Source organism: Erigeron canadensis, chromosome 4 (assembly GCF_010389155.1).
Source record: "Erigeron canadensis isolate Cc75 chromosome 4, C_canadensis_v1, whole genome shotgun sequence".
In the NCBI taxonomy this organism is placed as follows: Eukaryota; Viridiplantae; Streptophyta; class Magnoliopsida; order Asterales; family Asteraceae; genus Erigeron; species Erigeron canadensis.
The window spans coordinates 37,732,656-37,739,797 of NC_057764.1; the positions used below are offsets into that span (position 1 = coordinate 37,732,656).

Genomic DNA, 7,142 nt, shown 5'->3' on the forward strand with positions numbered 1-7,142 from the left:
AATGTGATATGCTATGAAAGTTGTATGAGATGTGGATATAATGAATCAGATGGATGGTTGTTTATATAATGTTATGGTGCAGAAAAAGAAGTGAAAAAAAGTAACCGTTTGAATTTTGAGAAAATATATTTATTATTATTATTACGTATTATTTTTGACCATTACTCGGCCCCACTACATTGTCTACACAACGTGTCTCCTAAGTCCCAAGTAGAGATGGCAAAAATACCCGTACCCAATAGGGAACCCGATACCTGCACCCGATTTGACCGGGGATGGGGACGGGTATGAGAATGTAAATCTAATCCCCATACCCGAACCCGAAAATACTATATATATTTATTAAAATCATACCGAAACCCGAAAATACTATATATATTTATTAGAATCACTTGAAGTTATTACTAATATTCTAAAATCAATTTTAAGTTTAGAGCTTTTATTTAATAATTTTTATGTGGTATACTTTATTAATCATTTACTTAACATATACATTAGTTTATACATAGAAAGAAAATGTCGAAATATACATTCTCCTACGTATTTTCTATCAAGAGAAATTCATATTCATTCAAAAAAGATATCCCCGATACTCGACGAGGATCCCCGATACCCGACGAGGATCCCCGATACCCGATGGGGACGGGGATATAATTTAAATCCCCGACGGGGACGGGAACATGGATTAAAAGTGAAAATCAGGTACGGGGATGGAGATTAAGATCCCTGCCCCATTGCCATCCCTAGTCCCAAGTTTGTGGGCGGCGTTGTTTCGTGTCACCGGCGTTATAAGCAGTTGCTTACATAACCTAACAGAGATGAGAACCATTCCCTATCAATTTTTTCATTTCTGATTCCATCTTTAAACCAAACAATCAAATAGATGTCCTTTGTCAAATTCATTTCCATTCTTCATAACTTCATCCTACCAAAAACTCCATTATTTCTTTTCTCTTATCCAATAAGTTTCTTGTTTATAAATTCCAGTAAGATTTTCTTTTTAATAAAAACCCCTTCGTTTTCTTTGTGTAGCTCAATTTCTCTTGTTGTTTCCTAAGTTTATACCAACTGCACGTCAATCACTATACTTGCTGAAACCAGAGTTGACATCTAAGTAATCTAGTTCGAAATCAACACACAGAAAGGAAACTTGTTAATTAATTAGTTAAATATTATATGACACTGATGTACAACAGCAATAAGGGTATGGGGTGGAATGCAGACATTCACACCCTTCATACCCCTACTCGGGGGAAGAAATTGCTTACACGATTAGATGACATTAATGTCCTACGGTTACGAAAGTACAAGATAACAATGCGAAAATTCATCCAAATACATCCTTCTTATCCAGACTATGGACCATGCCCACGCCAACAGTCTGACTCATGTCCATTTCCACATTCTGGATCACACCCACACCAACCGTCTGACTCACGTCCCTCATAGCAAACCGACCCAATGGAGGGTACTCAGAGAAAGTCTCAACCACCATCGGCTTTCTTGGAACCATCTTCACAATTCCAGCCTCGCCATTTTTCAAGAACTCAGGTTTCAGCTCCAGGTCAGCAAAAGACCTGCGGTCAATCTTGCGCAACAGCTCATGAAACTTAACAGAAATATGACAAGTATGGCAATCAAGCACTGGTGCATACCCTTTTCTAATTTGACTCGGGTGGTTCATGATGATAACGTGAGAAGTAAAACTAGTAGCACCCTTTGCAGGGTCATCCTTAGAGTTTGAAGCAACATACCCACGTTTAAGATCCTTCAATGCAACATTCTTAACACTGAAACCAACAGTGTCTCCTGGCAATGCCTCAAGCAGTGGTTTTTTGTGCATCTCAATAGATTTGACCTCGGCTGTCGATCCACTTGGGCCAAAAGTGACCACCATACCTGGCTTCAGCACACCAGTTTCAACACGTCCCACAGGCACGGTTCCAATCCCCCCTATGTGGTAGACATCAGAAATTGGAAGGCGGAGAGGCTTGTCAACTAGTCTTTTTGGCACACTGATCCCGTCAATGGCTTCAAGTAGAGTTGGGCCCTCATACCAGGCTAGGTTAGGTGACCTCTCAGTCATGTTATCGCCATCAAAACCAGAAATTGGGACAAACGGGATCTTGTCAGGGTTGTATCCGAATTTCATCAAGTATAACTTCAATTCTTGAACAATTTCTTCAAACCTAGATTTGGAGTATTTGAGTCTAGTAGCATCCATCTGCAAAACAAAAATAACAAAGCTAGCTACTTAACCATAAAGAAATAAGAACATCTGTCTCCTTCAATTGCATAAAGGGAAGGGGGGGTTAACAGGTACCTTGTTACAGCAGCAAATCATTTGCTTGACACCAAGTGTAAATGCAAGCATAATGTGTTCGCGTAGATTCCCAATGGTCATTCCATCATCAACATTTACAGAATCAATGATTAGAAGGGGACAGTCAGCCTGGGAGGTTCCAGTGATCATGTTCTTGATAAAATCATAATGCCCAGGAGTATCAATGACATTGCAGTAATAGTTAGTGGTCTCAAATTTCGAAAGTTTGATGTCAACAGTTTTATCCTTTGTACGCTCTACCATGAGCTTGTCCAATACCCAAGCATACCTGACTCGACTTTTCCCATCTGAGCAGCCTCCTTCTCGAGGTTTTCAATCACAGTCTTGTCAATTCCACCTAGCTTGTAGATCAAGTGGCCTGTGGTGGTTGACTTGCCAGAATTTGCATCTCCAATGACCGCAATGCTGATACGAGCCTTTTCTTTTGCTTCACTCATGATAATTTAACAAGCTGGCTGGCCTGCAATCAAAACTAATACATCAGCAGCAATCAAGAAACAAAATACATTACAGATTTACAGACAACTAATGCAAAATCACCCTATGCAAACATGAGCAGATTGTATAAGCAACATCATATATATAAAGTCGGAAATTGATTAACTTGTTATCACTGACTTACAAATTGGACCGACATTTTGAGTCTTTTAAGGTAACAAAACTATTTACCCGAAATTTAATTAACATACATTAATCATACATATCGAGGTTAAAAATCACATAAGCAGAGATTGGAATTAGGGGGGAAGAGGAACCATTACCTGTTGTCTTCGGTCGAGAACGGATAATATGGATTAGGGTTTATAAGAATTAGGGTTTAGGAGGGCAGAGAATGGAGAATGACAAGTCAAGTAGTGGGTTTCGGGTTTTAGTATCAGTTAAATGCCCCCTTGAATATATCATTCATATCAAAGTTCATACATGTATCATGAATGTTGTATTAGGTTTCGCTAATCGGTTATTTGGGTTGGATTATTTAGGCTTTTAATTAAAAATTATAACGTAACTCTCAACCCAATTACCCAAACTTAATAAGAAGTTAGGTTATTTGGATTCGGATTGTTATAGTTGGATCGGGTTTTGGGTATCCAAATATAACCCAAATAAATTTGACCATCAAGTTAGCCTTTATTTCAATTCTAACATGTAAATTTTTTATTTTTTTTTAATTTTAAGTATACTTACATAAAGATAGAAGGTAAACAGGCAACAAGCTGCGCCGCTACACCTTTTTGTATAACAAAACTAAGGCGTTTAAAAACTACATTCAAAGATCGTGGCGTCATAACATTACTATGCATCACCCGCTGCACCAACACGTATTTATACCCTTTACATTCGATACTTTTGAGTTTCTTGCACCTGAAGCGTTGAACTACTTGGACCAAAAATATTAAAAGTTGTCTCTACATATATACATGTTAGAATTAACAATCTATTTCTAGATAAGTCACAATCTATTTATACCTTTTATTATACTAAAACACATTTGCTCTAATAATTTATTGACAAATCATAACTTAGGATTTTTTAAAGTGACTTTTGTTTCAATTTTAACTTTAATTTATATTTTTTTGTTTTCCATCATAAATATACACTTTTTACCCAATAGTTTTAATATAATAAATAAATAATAATCGATGATATATATCCGATAAAATAATACTTAATATTTATGCAATAGAAAAATAACTATTATATATCAAATATAATAATAACTAATATATATCCAATAATATGTTTTATCATATAGATATATCTTTAATTTGAAAATAAGATATTATTTTCATTAGTGTAAAATTAAAATGTAATACACCATGTCTAACAATAAAGAAAATAAAATGATAGTAACCTACTATGGTTTTTAATGTTCAAATATCGTTAGGTATGTCACAATTTACAACTTTGATGGACATATTATATTTTGTAATATTCAAATATTGTTAAGCATGTCACATTTACAACTTCGATGAAAATATTTTAAAAAATATTTCACTATAAAATTCAAATACATGAAGTTTCTATTTCTCATAATAGTATATCAAATTTTAAACTATAACAATAACATTCAATATTAATAATGTCGTAAGCCCCGTGTATTAGACATTTATCCAAAGATATTATTATATTAGTATTTAAATTAATTTGTAGAAAAAGTCTCATTAATTTATATTTTTTTTGTTTTCCATCAACAATTTACATTTTTTAGCCCTGGATACTTAATTTATATGTATTTTTAGCCCTTAACTTGAAAGAATTTTTTAAAATTTACAATCATTATTATTTAATTAATTAAGAAAACTTCAAAATAATTTCTAATCATTTCTAGATGAGTCACAATGTATTTATATAATATAATATAAGATAACAGATAATAAATGAGAACTTTTAATTCATAGTCTGAGAAGGGTTGATTATTAGATAAAGTTTAATTTCAGTTAAAGTTATATGATGTTACATGTCTTCTAAAACTTTATAAAGTTTAAATTCAACTTAATAAATTCAAATATAATCATTAATTAAGAAAAGTAATTCCTACATTTTATAATTTATAAAAAGGCTTGCTAGTTTACACTTTTTGGTTTGGCGAAAACGAATATTAGTACCTTGAATTTGGTTAATCAGGGACTTAACGAGTGTATGAAGGGCCTTTAAAAAACGTTAATTGTGAAAGCTAGGTTCTCATCGTGTTCTTCGTGTCAAAAGTCATGTATCATACCTCACAAGATGCACAACAACTCACCAACGTAGATACCATTCAAGCTACAAGATCCAGACAACATATACCCATACATTATCGTTATCAGACTCTAATGACACCTCCTAATAAGCCCGGGTCATCCTCAAAACTTATACCAACTAAAATGGCTCAAACGGACATGAAATGACCAAACAACATCAAATGGGCAACTCGTCGCATCACTAGAGGTATTGAATAGTCCAAATGAGGGATGTGATGCTTTGATGTGATATGTGTGTCTTGACGATATACTATGACATTTCTTTAATGTTTAAATGGATAAATGATATATTAACCATGTGTTATCTTATTTATCTAATTTTTAGCTAACATTTGTTTTTTGAAATGTATTGTTCTCTTTAGGTTTAGCAAACTTGAGCTATACGATGAATAAAGTATGAGACATGGATAAATTCAAATGAATATGACTTTAGTTTATCCATACTAGCTTCTCATTGGACATTTGATTTTTTTTAGATGTTAACGACATTGCAATTACTTTTGATGTGAGTTTTTTTATGTTGAACAACTGTTTAATTCACATTTGAATTTATTGTGATGATATGACTAGTAACATCATTTAATAAATGAACCAAACATATTTTTTTGGTTTTGTTCTTTTAAAGCTTGTTCCCGTTATTCTTTTGACACCGTTAGGTAAATATTTTGAAAATCCTTATTTTTTAAATGTCACGTGTTACATCTATGTATATATAATTAATAATTAAATATTTTGTGGACTCACATTTTCTCACTTAAATTTAAAATATATTTATCTTAGAAAATATTACTTATTAGGTCATTGTTTAATATTCTAGTAGTACATTTTATAGTTACATTCTTTACGTTTGGATTAATTGTTTATTTTTTCATGTATTTTTACATTAAAATGTATGAGATTATTTTGATTACATATACTTAATTTTACCTTGAAAATGTGCAAGAATTTTGTTTATTTGACACGGTACTAAATTAGTTATTAAACTAATAGTTTACGGTTTGATTAAAAAAATTCAATTCAGCGAAAAAAACATTATACAAGTGGGAATTCTTATGATATACACAACAAATGTAATCTTAATCTTAATATAATATATATTACTCTATAAGACAGTTAAACTAATATCTTATTGACCAATCAAATCGTTTAATTTCATCAAATTGACTCTCGCTTATGTCATTATTTAATTTAATTATAACATAAAACTCCTAATAATGATTATCCAAATATACTATTTTATTAATATATGTATTAATTTGTAAAAAAAGTCTTATCAATTTATATTTTTTTTTGTTTTTCATCGATATTTTATACTTTTTAACCATGAATAATTAACTTATATTTATTTTTAGCTATCAACTTGAAAGGATATTTTAAACTTTTTGATCATTTAATTAGTTTTAAAAATGTCAACATATGAAATATTGTCTAAAATTTTTTATTTCAAACCCTAATAACTTATTAACCAATCAAATCGTTCAATTTCATCAAATTGACTCACGCTTATGTCATCATTTAATTTATATATAAATTAAAAATCATAATAATCATTATCTAAATATATTATTATATTAGTATTGATATTAATATTTGTAGAAAAGTCTCATTAGTTTACACTTTTTTAATTTATAAGCACGATTTACAATATATGGTTACTTGAATTCTAAATCAATATGAACTTCATTCATGATTCAGTCTATCTTTCAATAAGAAGGTACAAAATTTTCTCCTTTTTATATATTATTTTGTATATTAATGTTTAAAGTTACAATTGTCACTCAAATTAAGAGTCCTAATTGTTATCAAAGGATATGAAAACAGTCGTAATTGTTATATAATTATCACATGACAAATGATTGAAAATAAACAGATTCATGTTATGGGTCCACATCACGATCAAATACATATACTTGAATTTCAAGTACACGATCACAAGTATGTATATATTTTAATTATTAACTGTCTTTTAAAATAATCACATTTTGAGTACAATTAGTTTCAAAATATTCTACATAAGAGGAATTATTGTAACATGTGCTTTGTAGAATGACTGCGAT

General features: G+C 31.1%; 1 pseudogene; it reads right to left on the reverse strand.

Moving 5' to 3' along the window:
- Positions 1 to 1,140: 1,140 nt before the first annotated feature.
- Positions 1,141 to 3,232, reverse strand: LOC122595882 (annotated as a pseudogene).
- Between the last annotated feature and the right edge of the window lie 3,910 nt (positions 3,233 to 7,142).